A 16,840-nucleotide genomic window follows, 5' to 3' on the forward strand; every position below is an offset into this window, starting at 1 on the left:
GCGGCCAAACTGAGCACTCCCGGCGCTACGCTTACCTCCCGAGCGCCAGCAAGACAGGAAAAACATGGCGTTTTCCCAAGTGCGCCGCGGCTCCGCGCTCGTCTTCCCCTCACCTGCGCTTCTCGGCGGCAACCAGTTTGTTTGTTTGCGTCGGTTTTTCCGTCGAGCGACGGAGCTGTGCGCCACGCCGATCGTCCTGCTCTCAGCTTCAGATGCGCCTTGCCCACTGGACAGCCATCGGCGCAACGTAGCGAGTCGCCTGCTTAATCGCGGTGAGCCACTCTTGTGTATTCGTAGCCCGCTTTTGCCTTGGATGCGTAGCTTTTCTTTACAAGAAAGAGCTGATGCTTTTTATTCAGTGTTTTGTTATTGTGATTGCGGTATTTACTCAAAGCAATCCATCCGAGGCTGACCTTGACCCCAGAGTGTCCCCCAGTAGCTGATCGAGCGTCGTCGAGACTCGGCATTTCTTGCTGGCGGCGGAGCTCAAGGTCGTGCAGCTTTGTCAATTTAATGCACTTCGATCTAAGCCCTTTCTTCGATCCGCGCCGCGTCGTTTCTATTCCGAGCGCATTCTAGCAGACATGTGGCCAGTTCTTATGGCAGACAGCGGGTCTGGCGCTCGCAAGCCCACCATAAAACCTTCGCTGAAATAGCGGCGTGTTGAACAACGAAGTACATCGAAAGAATTCCGTTAACTTAGAGAAAGCCCCGGGGTTTGCGAACGATGCACTTCCCATGCTCGTGCATTGCTGTTTCACCCACGTCATTCTGCGTTAGAACAAACGATGTCAGGAATAGTTAGGAGATTGCGGCGCAGGTTTAGTTTCGGTTGCACGTTCAGGCAAGGAGGGCACGAGTGTGATAACACGAATTTAATTCACTGGTTGTTACTGGGCCGAATCGGCTGTGACATGAGTACAGTTCAGCGGATATCGCCGTGCATTCTGTACCTAGGCAAAGCTGCGGAATCAACAGCCGTTCGCACGGAGAACAGCTGTGCGCGCTTAAGTGCAGCGCAATGCTCTCTTGCACCGCTAACATCCACATCGGCGTAGTGGTTATCTAGAGCACCCCCTCCCCGCCCTCAGGCAACAGGCCGGTACCCTCTGTTCTTTTTTTTTTTCCTCATTCTTTCTCTCTCGGAAGCTTCTCTCTCTTTTTCGTGACAACGTGCTAAAGACTGGAGCTACGTCTTTTTTTCTTTTTCCTCTCTCTCCTTTTGAGTCGGCTCTGCACTAGGCCTTTTTTCCCGAAGCTCGCTATCGAGCGACCGGAGAGGAAGTGGGAGCCATCTCTGTTACCCGCGGCGCGTTCTTTCCTGTCGGTCCTGAAGTCGAATGATCGGCCTCGCGCGCTATGGGCTAGTGGCGAGACCGAGGGCTCAAATCAGCCAGCTCAAGGTGACGCCCGCGCGCTCTTTGATCGAGCGCGGTCTCGCCATCTGCTTTGATAACAGATGTGTTCGCAGCGCTGTTTACCCCGTACTGTTGCCCGGAAACTGCGGTGGTCTGGCAATGTGGCGATCAATGCGCACCGAGCCCTTTAGCCGACTTCGTCCGGCGAGCGCCGGGAGCAGCAATCAAGCCCGCTATTGACAGTCGGTGAATGGCTGTCTGATTACTGCCCTGCGTACTGCATGGCTAAATATACGTCGCACGCTGCCTCGTGTACTGTCACTCCCACGCATCCCGCCTTGGGCGAAAGAAAGTCCAGAGCTCGTTGGCTGCGTTTACGATTTCAATGCGTCCCTGTAAACCGATGTGTGGCGCTTGGAGGAAGCCTGCAAGCGCGGCTCATCCCTGTGCGCCTTGATGCAGACCGAACGGTGGCATTGGCGTCGTGCGACCTCTGCATTTGCCCGCTCTCTCAGTGCGAGGAGCCAGCTGTACCAGTCAGTCACTTGTAGAAGAGAGGGGGCGGCAGAACATTAGGCGCTGTATCCTTCTTAAGCCATTGCGTATTTACTCGCTAAATGTGTACAACAACGCAGTCACAAAGCGCTTGATAATAATTGGTAAGTATTTTCTTCTTTTTTTTTTTTCATGCAGTTTACCTATTTTTGAGACTCGGCTGTAGTGCAGTGAACAACATCGTGACGTCACAGACTAGGCGTGAGAACGTTCTTTTAAACGCGCAAAAGTTCGCTTCGGTTGCATAGCATTTCTTGCTTACCGTGGCCAAGCAGCGCACCAAGGAGCGAAAAATACGCAGCTATGCGTCGCTGTTGTGAACGCTTAATTAACAGTCATTAGCAGATGCCACCGTCGCACTTCTGTGGTTCAGCATGCAATGACGTCAATATAGCGTCGCTTTCTTCTCTTCTCCCTTTTCCTTTTGAGAGAGGGAGATATACAACCATTATTGTGTGGAAATAAAACTATCGTATTTACACGATTGTTACGTGCAGCTTTTTCAATAAGTGCATTCAAGTTTGCATGTGTGTTACAATTGTAACTAATTCTACTCTGAATCAAATACGACACTGATTCTTACTAAAGAAAACGCTCAGTGCAAGCTAGCTATAGCCATACTGCCAACGAACAGACTTTTATTTATGCCTTGGTTTGTGGTCGCCATTTTGCAGTTTGCTGTACATGTGGCATTTCTAATGCATTAACATAGATCTGAAGATGACTTTCTGTAGTTGGTAGACAGTGAAAAGGAGGTGTCGTCGGACTCCGATAGCGACTGGCCACTAAGATCCAGCTGTGTGTGTGTCCGTGTGCCTTTGTATGTGCCATAAAGTTGTTTCGGCACGGTACGAGTCGACTCGGGTTTCAGTATTTGATGTGTACTGTATAATTGGCACTAATTTTTTGGATATTTGGGAGGTAATATAACTGCATGTTAAAATTAGGTGCACAGTACAACCATGCAAATACAGTAATTAAACATTTTAATCTTGGTAACTTTCCAGAATTTTAATATTAATTATTGTTAATGGTACATTCATTGTTCAATGCCGTCGATGAGGAAGTGAGCATTGCGAGAACACTGCTGTACAGTGACCATTCAAGTAAACTCTTGGCAACTTTCTAATAAATGTACGTTCATTTCTACAGTGCCAAGGTTCTCATGAAACATTATAATGAAATTGACCATGCAATGTGATGCACGCAGCACAATTAGCTGTGAAAAAAATTACTGTGGCGATTGATCTTGTGAAATATTTAAAAGTAAAGGCAACAGTTTACTGAAGTTTTATTTCCCTTAATCCTTTGGGGGGGGGGGGGGTTGATAATTAGGTAACCTCACCGTTCACATTCATCCAAGAATTTCATATGGTCAGCTCGACAAACCTTGGAAGTGATTTTAAAAGAAACTGAAGGAAATTTTTCATTTTTATTCGGGAGTACCAAACGGTGTTCTTGGCATCGTGTGCATAAGCTCCTGCCAGACGAGATAAAAGTGTTCAAACAATAGAGAACAAGTGGTGAGAATTTTCGTCAGTTGACTTGAGATTGATGGAGGGAAGATGCAGCGTCGTAAAACTTCTCTTGTGTAGCAGTGACACCCATACCTTGGATTTGAATTTGCAGTGTGAGAGGTCAGTCTAAACTGTGCTCATCATCAGAACATTATAATTCATATTCATAGTGGCCAAATTTGCTGTGCTAAAGTTATATTCTCACTATTCAACTTCCTTAACAATTCTCCGGTACTCATTACCATACTTCATTGAGTAAAGAGCAGCATTTCCATTTGAGCTAGTTGATAGTTCATTGTACAGGGAAACAGCACAGAATTCTGACAAACACAGAGAGGCACAAGAAAGGAACACACACAGGACTTTACTTTCAACAAAATGTTTATTTTGCCAGCAGGTAGTTTTTATTCTGGTCACCACAACAGAACAAAAGAATTGTGCAGAGATACTGCTTCTCGTGTCCCTATTACAAATTGGCAGCAGTTTCTAAGAAAATGCTGGCTCTTTTTTTGGAGAAGACTACTGAAATGGAAGAAAGAAGTGGGTAGAAAAATAAAGCAACGGGAAGGCTGTTCCTATTTTCATGGAATCTCGCACAACCTTAAGAAGATAGGCCAGCATGCACAAGTGGATATTGTTTCTTCTACACTTAGAAAACTTAAATCCTTGTGCAGCCTTCCATGAGAGAGCCAAATGCAAAACTAAGCACAAACCGCTCACGTAATGTGCACAGTGGGTCTATGAGATCCCTATATCTCATGGTAATGTTCGCACAGGCCAAACTTGCCTATGCATAAACAATCCGCTTAAATGATCAGCCCTGACCTGACTGTGGTTGCAAATTTGGCTTTTATAAATGTAAGATTATTTCTAGGAAAAAATCAGCTTACAAGAGAATTTCTTGAGGCTGCCAAAATATCATGTGCAGGTACAAATTGTGTAAGCTATGCTTTTGTATCCTTGTCCAAAAAAGAGCCCACGTTTTTAGAAAACACCGCCTATTTGTGATGGGGACATGAGACGCATTATCTATGCATGATTTCCTTGTTTTCTTGTGGTGAGCAGTATAAAACTTGTCTGCCGGGGAAATAAATGTTTTGTTGAAAGTACAGCGCTGCGCGAGTCTTCTTTGTGCCTCTCTCTGCCTTCGTCAGGTTTCTGTGCTGTTCTCCTGGCGGAGTTAAAGGGGCACTTTAGTATTGATTTCTAGCTGTGCAAGTCCAATTTTCTTGACCGTGAATGGTTTTGACAACCTGCTTTAAAATGTCTCTATTTTCTGCAGATGTTGTTGCCAGTCAGTGTCGTCAGGAGGCTGAGAGTGTTCTGTGATCGGCGATAATAAGAAAACGAGGACACATCACCACATGTAAGTTGTTGTGCAGTGGCAGTGCCTCTGATTTTTGTTTGTGTGGTGGCGATGTATCTTGCAGTTTATTTGCACTCCTCTGTGTCCTAGTTGCACCTCATATTCAGCTTCATTATGCAGCTTGTGCACATGGTACTTAAGGACAAGTTGGATCGCCAGCTTTTGTGTATGGGTTGTTTTATGTGCCTGCCTTTTCACACCATGAGGCCTTACTTTCTCAGCTTTCTGTCATAACTAGAATCACCAGAGGAATGGCCACACCTGTAATATCTGCATAGGCTTTCATCTTTTTATTTTCGCCAGCCTGCCTGTCCTCTATTGAGAACTTTCGTTCCAAGGTAGGAGCTCCCATTATGACACAAGAAATAAAACAAATCATAGTTGTCTTACCTGCCTGCCACTGCAAGTTCGGGATCGCAACTTTCCTGAATGTAACAGGCTTCCTTGTTTTCAAGGTTAGAAAGAGAGCAGATGACAAGTAACCTGCCTCATAAAATCAAGAGGCACAACCAGACATCATTGAGACCGTTTATATCCAGCAGGTTCAGGTAATTGTGAGTGTAAAGTCGATGATTGCCAATGCTAAGCAACTCCAGGTGACATTCAATAGTGGGCTTTCTGTACTTGAGGACATCAGGTACTAGCGTCTGCGACCACATCACACATGCAACAGCTTCCCAGTTCCCAAGGTTTAAGCTTGTTACACTGCCATATCTGGGGCATCGCGAAGGGGAGGCTAGAAAACTGCCACACAGTGGTATAAACTCAATGAAGGTTGCTATTGTGGAAGAAGTGCTCCACACAGCTTGCACCACCATATCCAAGCATGCAGCAGCCTTTAAAGCCACATCGAGTTCATATTGAGGCTGAAGGCGTTTTGTTATTTATTTATTCATCTTTTTATTTGTTTGTGTTGTCACACAGCGTAACTTCAAGGCAGTTTTACTGGACAGTTCTTTAATACAGCTGTGAAACAGTGTACAAAATTTCATGCCATTATACCTGATTTTTGTGTGAAGTAGGGCTGCTTTTTCCTTTTAAGTCATGTTCTCAAACCCTTCGCTCACCTGATGTTTGCTGTAGTTCAGTGCAAGGTTTATGCTCTGAAATGCAGCAGGGGGTGCAAGTGGTTAAAGGTGCTCTTTCTTGCTCATTGCAGTGCCACTTGGTGACTTGTCTATCACACTTCTTGGCAAGGTCCCTGCTAATATTTTCCTCCTGCATACTTCCTATGTATTCTTTCTTTCTTTCTCTACACATTTTCCTCTCTAGCACCCTCAACACTTGGCATCATTACCATTGGCTAGCACCAAAAAGAAGGTTCTAAATCACGCCAATCAGCTCCTTCAACCCTTTATTGGCTAGTTCATTCATTTAAGGGTAAAAGTGTTACAGGAAATGGGGGGTGGTTGGTAGTAAGAAGGATGCCACATTCATGGTACCGTGCTGCGAGAGATTCCCGTGAATTGCTTATTGCACTTATTACTTCAATATCAATTCTCTACATGCTCTCATGTGCAATGAATGAAATCACCCCGACCGTATTCACTAGTGAAACCTTTGTCATCATTGCTAAGCTCTGGCTTCGATGATGGAGCATATTACTTTACACAGGCATTGAAGCAGGCATACCTTTGGCTCACTGTTTGTATTTTTTACACTAATCATCACTTTGACCTTCAGACTGTCATTACCACTTGAAAGCCCATCACATATTCCTCTGGTCACTCCATTTATGTTATGGTGCTCCTGACACAGGCAGCACAGCAAAATCAAGCCTTGTGACAAGAAGTGGAATCATGTCAGCTTCTCCTCGCATAGCAGCATGTTGTTTTCAGTGTGGTAGGCAACTTCAGAAAGCAAAGGAACCATTGAGTCCTTATGATGAAGAGTCATTGTTGTTTAACATACTGTGCATTGGCTAAGTCACACCAGTTGCAGGTTCATGCGCATTTACCAATATGCATTGCTGCACCTTGTAGCCATGCTCTCCTGTTTGCCACAACCGACATTTGCACATGCATGTCCTTCCTTGCTTGCAGTTGTGCCTGTTCTATTGGTACCATTGAAAATGCTAGCGACATCTCTGCCCACAGTGCTGCAAGCTTTGTCACCTCTTATGTTCATGCCATGGTGACTAGGAAAGCGGCGCCCATGTGTGCAAATGCAAATGCGAGTGTCGAAAGCAGGGGTGCACGACCAGAAGGCACAGCAATGAGTCTCAATTGGTGCCCACATGCACCGCTATATTTTTTCTACAACTGTACATAGGTTTGCAGAATACTCCTTCCATATGCCGCCCTCCATAGCTACCTTCTTGTGAAAATAGCAAGATTTTTGGCAATCCCTGCTTGTATTTCCATGTTTTCAATGAAGTAGCAAGGTATCAAAGCAATTGATATTTGTTTACTCAATAGCTTTTTTTTGGACAGCTCCTTTGTAGTAATATTTGTTTGTCTGTGTTGTGACACCTCTTTGCTGAGTTACTGTTTACATCCAGCTGTCAAACTCTGAGTAGTAGCTCAAGTGCTCATTGCAGGTGGATCATAATAATAGCATTTCCTTTCATTTCTGTTTACAAAGCCGCCTGAAAGTGGTATGCTCAGCCTTTGGCCTGTCTCTGTCTTGACAGAACAAAAGTAACCAAGATATTGAATTTAATTTACATAGCTGAAGTCCTTTCCTGCTGTCTATGAGTATTGAATTCATTGTTAGTGATATAGCAAAGTCATTGAGCAAACGTGAATGAAGGAGCAAAAGTGCATGAAAGTTTTAGAGCCCATGTTCCACACAGAGTTGTTATTCATGCAATTTCAGTTTAGCAACTAGTGTAAGAAATATTTGGTTTGACACTTGTTTTGTAAGCATGCCAAAAGGCCGAATTCCAAGAATAATTTCACTAAATTTTCTAGACACACAGCTCTACTATTCAGTGTCATTGGTCTCAGTGCAAGCTGCTACCACTTGCAGGCATGGTAATGCTAATATTCTTTTGGTTTTGAACTTGTCACTGCATATTATCTGTAAGCATAACCTGAATTTGAAGGTAGTGTCACTGTACTCCTACTGTTGTTTTTGGCAGACCCAGTACGCTGAACAGATAGTGCCAGTGTGCTGGCACTACACTACACTAGCATAAGGTACAGTAACCTGACTTGGTAACATCACATGTACACCAAAACTCTGTCTCTCTCTGTGTGTGTGTGTGTGTGTGTGTGTGTGTGTGTGTGTGTGTGTGTGTGTGTGTGTGTGTGTGTGTGTGTGTGTGTGTGTGTGTGTGTGTGTGTGTGTGTGTGTGTGTGTGTGTGTGTGTGTGTGTGTCCGCCCCAGGGAAATGCGTAGCTTGAAGGATTGTTTATTTCCCTCTCTCTCTCCTCTCTCTCTCTCTCTCTCTCTTTCTGTCTGTCGCTCTCTTTTAAACCAGGCAGTGCAAGGTGCACAACTTTTTCAAGTGCTTCTGTAGAAGCGAGATGCCACTTTTGCATCGCATCCACATGTAAGAAGGATATGGGCTCATTTTTGTCAGAAAGTAGAGCATTTGCGGTGGCAGCTGGAGCAGGAGATAATGTGAGGTGGTTGCAGATGTGCCAGTGGCTTGAAAGCAGCACACGTAATCATTGCCGAGTTGGAAGCCAGTTTTTTCTGGCTTTGGGCGGAAGAGAAAGACAACGGGGGAGGGGGGCGTGTAAAGGAGCGCAGATAATAAATGGAGTTGTGTGTGTGTGTGTGTGTGTGTGTGCAGGCAGGTGACCAGGCTTACAAAAGCTTGGTCTAAATGGGTTAAATAAAAGTTAGCCATAATCCCTTCAGCATAATTTGTTACTCTCTCTTACAGCGTTGCATACAAATTTTCACTTCTTAGGTACAATGCTGCAGTTAGTGGCATGTGTAGCTCCTGAGCAGCGCTTGCGTTTTGTTCTTTACCTGTTCCAAAGTCTGAACATGAGTTTCTTTCATAGTGTGTGTAACCTTACACTCATGTATACATTCAGACTGAATTGTTGCACCTTCAGTGGCCAGTTCATGTTGAGTTGTATTAACGGCAATGTCAAGATGCAAAATAAGTTTTCAATGTCCACTTAAAATGCACATGTGTACCAGCGTTGGGAAATGGTTTTATGGTACAAAAGCACATCAGAAAGCCATAAGTAGACCACTTTTTTACTATTGTTAGCCATGATCTGCTTTGTGTATAAAATGTCATGATGTGGAAGATTGTAATGCTAGTATGCACAACTCAAACCTCTCCAAAATTTATTGTCGTAGCCTGAGCAGAACTTCAAGCTCATGCTGGCGACTCTTGTCTAGTCATACACACTGAACAGTAAAGAGGCGTCAGGCAGGGAGATACGATATCTCCAGTGCTATTCACAGCGTGTTTACAGGAGGTATTCAGAGACCTGGATTGGGAAGAATTAGGGATAAAAGTTAATGGAGAATACCTTAGTAACTTGCGATTCGCTGATGATATTGCCTTGCTTAGTAACTCAGGGGACCAATTGCAATGCATGCTCACTGACCTGGAGAGGCAAAGCAGAAGAGTGGGTCTAAAAATTAATCTGCAGAAAACTAAAGTAATGCTTAACAGTCTCGGAAGAGAACAGCAATTTACAATAGGCAGCGAGGCACTGGAAGTCTTAAGGGAATACATCTACTTAGGGCAGGTAGTGACGGCGGATCCGGATCATGAGACGGAAATAATCAGAAGAATAAGAATGGGCTGGGGTGCGTTTGGCAGGCATTCTCAGATCATGAACAGCAGGTTGCCATTATCCCTCAAGAGAAAAGTATATAATAGGTGTGTCTTACCAGTACTCACCTACGGGGCAGAAACCTGGAGGCTTACGAAAAGGGTTCTACTCAAATTGAGGACTACGCAACGAGCTATGGAAAGAAGAATGATAGGTGTAACGTTAAGGGATAACAAAAGAGCAGATTGGGTGAGGGAACAAACGCGAGTTAATGACATCTTAGTTGAAATCAAGAAAAAGAAACGGGCATGGGCGGGACATGTAATGAGGAGGGAAGATAACCGATGGTCATTAAGGGTTACGGACTGGATCCCAAGGGAAGGAAAGCGTAGCAGGGGGCGGCAGAAAGTTAGGTGGGCGGATGAGATTAAGAAGTTTGCAGGCATGGCATGGCCACGATTAGTACATGACCGGGGTTGTTGGAGAAGTATGGGAGAGGCCTTTGCCCTGCAGTGGGCGTAACCAGGCTGATGATGATGATGATGGCATCAGAGAAAACAATGAACCGTTTTGAACTGACTTGCTCATTCTATCTTTGTTTTTGTTCTCAGTAATGTCAGACTGTTCTAATGCACTGGTTGTTTTTCTCAGTTTTTTTTTTAAATATTTATCTAGCTTCTCTAGTGGCTTTGTCTCTGAAAGCTAGAGTGTGACATGGCTGGTCAGGGCTGGCTTGTCATTGTATGCAGCACATATTTGGTCATATTCTGAAGTCTATCGCAGCTTGCTTATTGATAAAGCTCAAAAATATTTCAAGAGATGTGTGCATTCTACCTTTATTCATACTAACATCATACCTCATACTAACAAACCAGCTCTGTAACTTGAGCGCCACATTCTAGAAGGAAAACATCGTCCCTCATTTTCTCTGCTTACAAGAAATGGTTTCTCATGGAATAAATGGGAATCAAGATTTCAAAAAAAGAAATATCAGACTAAACTTTGTGTTTTTGTTTCACGTCCCTTTAGCAATGTTAGATACAAACCATCCTCCAGATTTGTGTATAAAAAAACTAATATGAACACGAATAAAAAATTAAAAAAAAAAAGTCTAAGGACTGCCTGCCCCTCACAATAGACCCTTTTCCTAACTTTGATGCTAGCTTTCTCGCAAGACAGTTTGCCCAGCTATACTCATGGACAACTTCCTCTGGCAGTGAAGGAGAAGCTATAGAGGCAAAGTGTGCACAAAATAAGGGCACTCCTGAAAAGAGTCGAACATTCTCATTCTCGTCAGTTTAAGCTGGGGAAGAGAAAATATAAACATCTTATCTACAACACCAAAATTAAACAAAATACAGCACTGAGTATTAAATTGAACTCATTTTACTGCATTTCTCTTCCACATTTGAGCTAATGCGAAACCATCGCGCTCATATGTGCCAACAACGGGTGGGCTCCGGGGCCCCGAGACCCCTCTGAAGTATTGGGGGGGGGGGTAGGCAGAGCCCCCTCCTCTTCCTAACTTGTCATTACCAGAGTTATGTTACCCACATTGTTTGAGGTTTCTTTTAAGTTGCCTCTGCCTTCGCACTTCGAATTTTGTCTTGGCTAAAAGCATGCTGTATCATTGTCAGTGCAGACATACACAGCTTTTAATTCATACTTTTGCTTTATTTCTGCAAATCCTGACAATAACAGTACAAGCACATTAGAAGAGCCAGTGGCGGCTACCTCATACGTGTTTTTTAACTTCAACTTTTTTTTCTCATTTCCACTGTGAGCACCATGCACAAACAGTATATTTATATATGTACACAAGACACAGTTTATTATATTTTTTTAAGAGAAGAGGTAGCCAACTAACAATTATTTGTAATGGTATGGATAGCCTATGCCTGAAGAATAAATATGTTTCTGTATGTTCACCTCACTTCAAATTGCTTTGTGTGCTTTTTTGATCTTGAAAAAGACCTGCAGACTTCATGACCCTTTCGGCAGAGTATTTTATCAATGGCACGTGGAATGCATTTGGATGGCATGTATCTCAGTATTGCTTCTCTTTCCAGTAGGCAATGCTAACGACTCATGAAAAAAAAGTAAAGAAAGCTCTTCTAATAATTTACAGCATTCTTTAGGGATGGAAACATTGCCATTTGCATGCAGAGGTCATATATATATATATATATATATATATATAAAATTCACTCAGTAACTGAAATGAGGCCAAGCTGGATTCACTCGAAATCAGATTCAAAAGCAGTCATGCGCAACAGCACTTATACTCTGACTCAATGAAAAAACACATTAAGCATGTGATGCTCAGCATCATATGCATTACACGAAGATGCGAGTCCTTGCCCCACCCGCGGCCCGTTGTTTTTTCTTCCGCTTTCATTTCCATTAATTTATCATTTAATTCAGCTAATAAGTACACGTAATTTCCCCTTCTACAGTGACACATACGTAAGGTATTCAGTTGGCTAATATGAGGTGAGGAGGCAGTGAGAAAAGCTTCAGGGAAGTGAGGCAAGCTTCAAGCAAACCACCTGGCTTAGAAAACAACAATAAAAGTTGTACAAAGGAAAGAAGATGGGTATACATAACAGCACAAGCAGGGTGAGGCCTTTTGGGTACACAGACTCTTGGTTACGCTATTTGTAAAGCTCCATAGCCTATGCTGCGCATTTTCTTTTTGTTTGTCGTATGCTTTATCAGCTGCTCAATAATATCTATGCTGTTCCTACTTGCTCTCGTGTCTTTTTGCACTTTTGAGATATATCTGCATCTTATTATTTATTGATTTCTGTGGTAATATGGTTGCTTATTTGTGCACTTATAATTTATAACCCTATAATCCTTTATTCTGCCACTATGAAATAAATGAAACCAGTGGCATAAGGCATGCTTTAACAAATAATAAACTATTGCATTATGGAGTCACATTGCTTTATGCTAATAATTCTAGTCATAAGTTGTGTCCAGAAATTATTATATACTGTGTATTTTTATATATGTTGTGTCTTATCTTCTCAAATGACCTTTCGTCAGGCAAATATATTGTGTCTATGTGTATGAAAACTTCCATAAGGCATTACATGACATCTTTTTTTCATTGATATGTATTTGCATGAGCTAATACACACAAAACACACATATCTTCCTAATGTGTTTAACTGAATCTGCTTGTCATATGGTTCATCCCAGAGGCACCAATATCTTGGTGGTATGAGGGGACTCTGGCTGTGAAATTAGACTGTCTCCTACTATGATGTCTTGTAACTACTCGTGTAAGGTCGTCACATCAGTCAACAATTCTTCGAGGTCGCATGAAATTGTGTGTGTATGTGTGTGTGTGCACACTTGCATGCGTGAAAATGAAAAATGTTTGCCTGTAGTCTCACTTGTAAGCTATGCTGCTTCAGTATCTGTTCCGAGAAACCAAAAATGCCATCGCATGCTGCCGCACTACTTGGCACAGTAACACATGTGTGGAGGAGCTCTGCCTCTGTAGTTCTCTTTTCATTGCCACAGAAAGTTGTTTGCGTGTATAATGGCAGCGTAGTCATTTCTACAAACAGCATGTGCAAGCAGTTTGTTCGTATTATGGCATGCAAAATGTTGACCTGTGTCTCCTGATAAAACCATGTGTTAGAGACAAGACTAAGTATGTGCAGCTAGTACTTCATCTCCATTTGAATAATGACCACTTGCACCATTAGTTGGGCAAATGTACAGTGCAGAGAAGCATACTTGCAGATTTACCAAAGTGTTAGAGTTGGCTGCAGAGGTATTGTGAGAGGGCTGGGCAGTCTTCAACAGACAAGAAGTAACAGTCATATGCGCTGTAAATGTGACTTTTATAAAGGCGATTTGACTTCTCAATATAACTTGTAACCTTCCTTGCCCTCCTATCATTAGATTGCAAACATACATGCACACACTAGAACCTCATTGCAACAAAGCAGTAAGAACCACTGGCATTTGCTGCACCTGAAATTTAACTGTAAGCACAACAGCTCTCAAAACCTTAGCTGCCAACATGATGGTTTCAGTGCAATAGAATGCCCATAGTAAGCAGTATGAACAAAGATACCTGAAGAAGCTTAAACACACAGATCATCTTTGTGGTTGTAACCAATGTCGTGTATTTTGCTGGTATCTGTTATACCAACCAAGTAGTGTCCTTTTGCACTTGTGTTGATGTGCTATCAAGATTGTGTGGAGAGCCTGTGCACGCAAGCACAGTCTCTCCAACCTAATGTGGTGCTGGCTGGGCATAGATAACATAGCCATAAAGCCCCTATTCCCAAGGCTAGGGCTCAAGTCGCGATACTAGCTGTTTACTTATAATTCTTTCTTTTTTCTTTTTCTCCAATTTTGGCAATATTAAACGTCACGCCTTCTTGCTGCATTCCTTGTTCACTTGGAGCCTAGAGTCTTCATACTTATTGCAAGGAAAGAAAAATGTCTTTTCAGACAGTTGCCTAATCCTGGGAGAATATAAGAAGTTTAAATAAAGAAGGTGGCATGTCAATAGATGAACGACTGTAGGTTGCTGCTGCAGTCTTGTCCTTCACCCTGTCCTACTGATTGGAGCAAATGAGGCTACTCAGTATACATGTAAAAGTGTGCCACAAGTATACAGTGCATGTTTCTAACACTTCGCTGTTTTCACAAGTACTAGACCTTTTCATATCATAATTAGCCCTGCATGCATTGAGGCAAGGACATTTTGGATATTAAAAAGACAACAAAGGATAGGAAGGTAGGGCTATTCTATATAGCTTATTGGGAACATAGGAGCTTTATTTTTAAAAAAAATCTAGAACCAAGGTAATGAAAATAACGATAAAGAAGGAAAATTTAGCACAGGCATACACTAACACTTATCTTCGAGAGACAGGAAAAAGAAAGCTGAAGGAACGGTGGTTTTGTTTTTATTCAGGAAAAATAGGAACAGATTGAAGGCCGTGCTACATGGAGTGAGAAACTGGCTCAGTGTCCCCCTGTTTTTTGCTCAATGTAGTCGAAGCCAGTGAACAATCAGTGTCATGCCACCACATCTAAACCAGGCTTAAAGCTGCTTTAGTGCAAGAGTGTCGATACATAAAGAAGTTTTCTATTGGTTTGGTTGCTCTGGCTGGTCACTTACTAATTCGAGTGATATTGTTATTGTCAGCCTGCTTCACATCCTCTTTAGGATGAGTTATCTCTCTGTCTTGCTTCCACTGACTCTATCCCGTACCTGTAAATTTGAAAATTTAATAACACCACAAAGTTGTCTGCTGTCTTTGACCACATTTTTCTTCCCTTGGCACCCATTCTGTAACTTGACAGAAAGACCACCTGTTGACCACCCACTCTATACCAGATGACCACAGATGACCACCCACTCTATATGTTACATGGCTCACCCAACTTGATTTCTTCCTAATCTATATATCGGTTATCCCTGCTTACTCTCTAATCCTTCTAAAGTCCAAAGTCTTTCTAAGCCCTAAAGTTACCCTCTACTAATTCAATTTAAGGCAGAAAGCTGGGCTAATTGGTTGTTATTCGTATAAGGGGACATTGCACTAACATGTAAAAAAAAGGACACAGGCAGGAACATAAAAAAAGACACACCGAACCAGCATTCTGTGTGTCTTTTTTCATGTTCCCGTCCATGTCCTTTTTTACGCGCTAGTGCAATGTCCCCTTATATGACTAACTCTATGTTGGGTGCACTGGTTTTTACCTACCCACACGCACCACCTTAAGAATGCTTAATCATATTTGTTTTCTGTCCATGCATGTCAGTTTTACTACGAGTCAACACCACCCATGTGCTAGCTCTGTCAGGACTGCATTATTTAATAATGAAACAGGCAATGCCAAATTTCATTAAATATGCCTAGCAGTGTGCACATGCTAAAGTAGTGTACCAATATCTAGGGCAGTTACATTTGCCATTTATAAGTTGTGTGATATGCTGTATACTTGTCGAGGTGTTGGGAAAAGACCCACTAGTACAGGGTCATCCGCTCTTAGCGAGAACGGACTTGTGCCCTGCGGAGCGCCAGATGTGACCTCCAAGAGAACTGCTTGTGCAGGTGCATTGTGAGCCAAACGTGGTGTGTGTGAAACCTCGCCTAATGCTGGCACCCTAAATTTGCTTGCATCACGGTGAAAGAATGCCGTCTTTCATATTGCCCTACATAAGCAGTGAATGTTTATGGCATGCGGTGCAAAGAACTGCTTAAAGTGGTAAAGCCAACAATGCGCCTCCTTCGGACAGCCCTACGGTGCCAACAAGGGTGGCCACATTTGGCGGACCAAGTATTGTTAATTGATTTGCTGCCACCTTCACGGTCTAATTGGAGCTAGAGAACTCCTGGAAAAAGGTGTTTCACGACGCTTTCTCACGGCCCCCAGTATTGGTCACAGTTGTTTGACAGACATAGTGGCTAACTGCGGTGTCAGTTCCGGAATCAAGATGCGCCAGCTTGAGTCAAGCCCGACAACCCCTGTCTACGAGGACCCTCTCCGCTCGGTGTGTTCAGTGAAACAAAAGTGCAGAAGTGAGTGTGTGAACCCTTTCCCCTCAAAGGCGGGTACATAGACTGCTTTGGACACTCTGATTGGACGAAGCTTGAGCAGCAGTTTTTCCTCGCCTGAGGATCTAGGGAGGACAGAGGGTGTTTAAGCAACCATTCTTTGGCTGCTCGGGGTGCTTCATTTCATTCATGCTAGACTGATGAAATGTAATGTTCTCCAGCCATGAAGACTGGAGAACATTACATTTAGGCATTGTAGGTATTGTAGGTATTGTAAATAAGTACCGTACTCCTAGTTCTCTATGAGAAAAAGTTCCTCCCTTCAACCACGTCTTTAGCATGGATGAGTTGCCCGACCCCAACTCTTGCACTATGTGCTGCCAATTTAAATTAACCTTATGAACTCGTAAAAAGAAAAAAAGTATTAGCACGGCTCAGCGCAACCTTTCTATGAGTAGTGCCGCGTGTAAAGTAGAAAAATGGCTACATAGTCAACAAAAATTTCTTCTTTGACCAGTCACTGTCATGTCCACTTTTGTTGTTACCCTAGGTCGTTTTGCCACTGAACACACTTTAGCCATCCGGATATTAGGATGCTACATCAGCATTGTCATACAGCAAATAAATGGGCATTTACTGTTTCTGGTTACGCAACAAACAGATTGGCTGAGTAGGTAGAGTATATTCAGCCAGCAAAGACAGCCAGAGAGGCCAGACGTACAAGGAATAAGGAGTGATACAACACATTGTGCAAAAGGTTCTTGCTGTACTATGCGCCTTAGCTCCTGTCTTTCGAGGTGTGATAAACACAGTC

General features: G+C 43.1%; 1 protein-coding gene across 3 annotated transcripts in view; it reads left to right on the forward strand.

Moving 5' to 3' along the window:
- Window positions 1–16,840, forward strand: part of LOC142578958 (protein cycle-like) — a 44,961-nt gene that overhangs the window by 442 nt on the left and 27,679 nt on the right. The window contains exons 1-2 of one of the 3 annotated variants that reach the window (XM_075688699.1): window positions 140–272; window positions 4,713–4,796. The gene's annotated coding sequence lies outside the window, so the exon portion shown is untranslated. Of the gene's footprint in view, window positions 1–139; window positions 273–1,274; window positions 2,018–4,712; window positions 4,797–16,840 lie in introns of those variants that run through there. The other 2 variants (XM_075688700.1, XM_075688698.1) reach the window with 2 other exon arrangements.

Source organism: Dermacentor variabilis, chromosome 4 (assembly GCF_050947875.1).
Source record: "Dermacentor variabilis isolate Ectoservices chromosome 4, ASM5094787v1, whole genome shotgun sequence".
In the NCBI taxonomy this organism is placed as follows: domain Eukaryota; kingdom Metazoa; phylum Arthropoda; class Arachnida; order Ixodida; family Ixodidae; genus Dermacentor; species Dermacentor variabilis.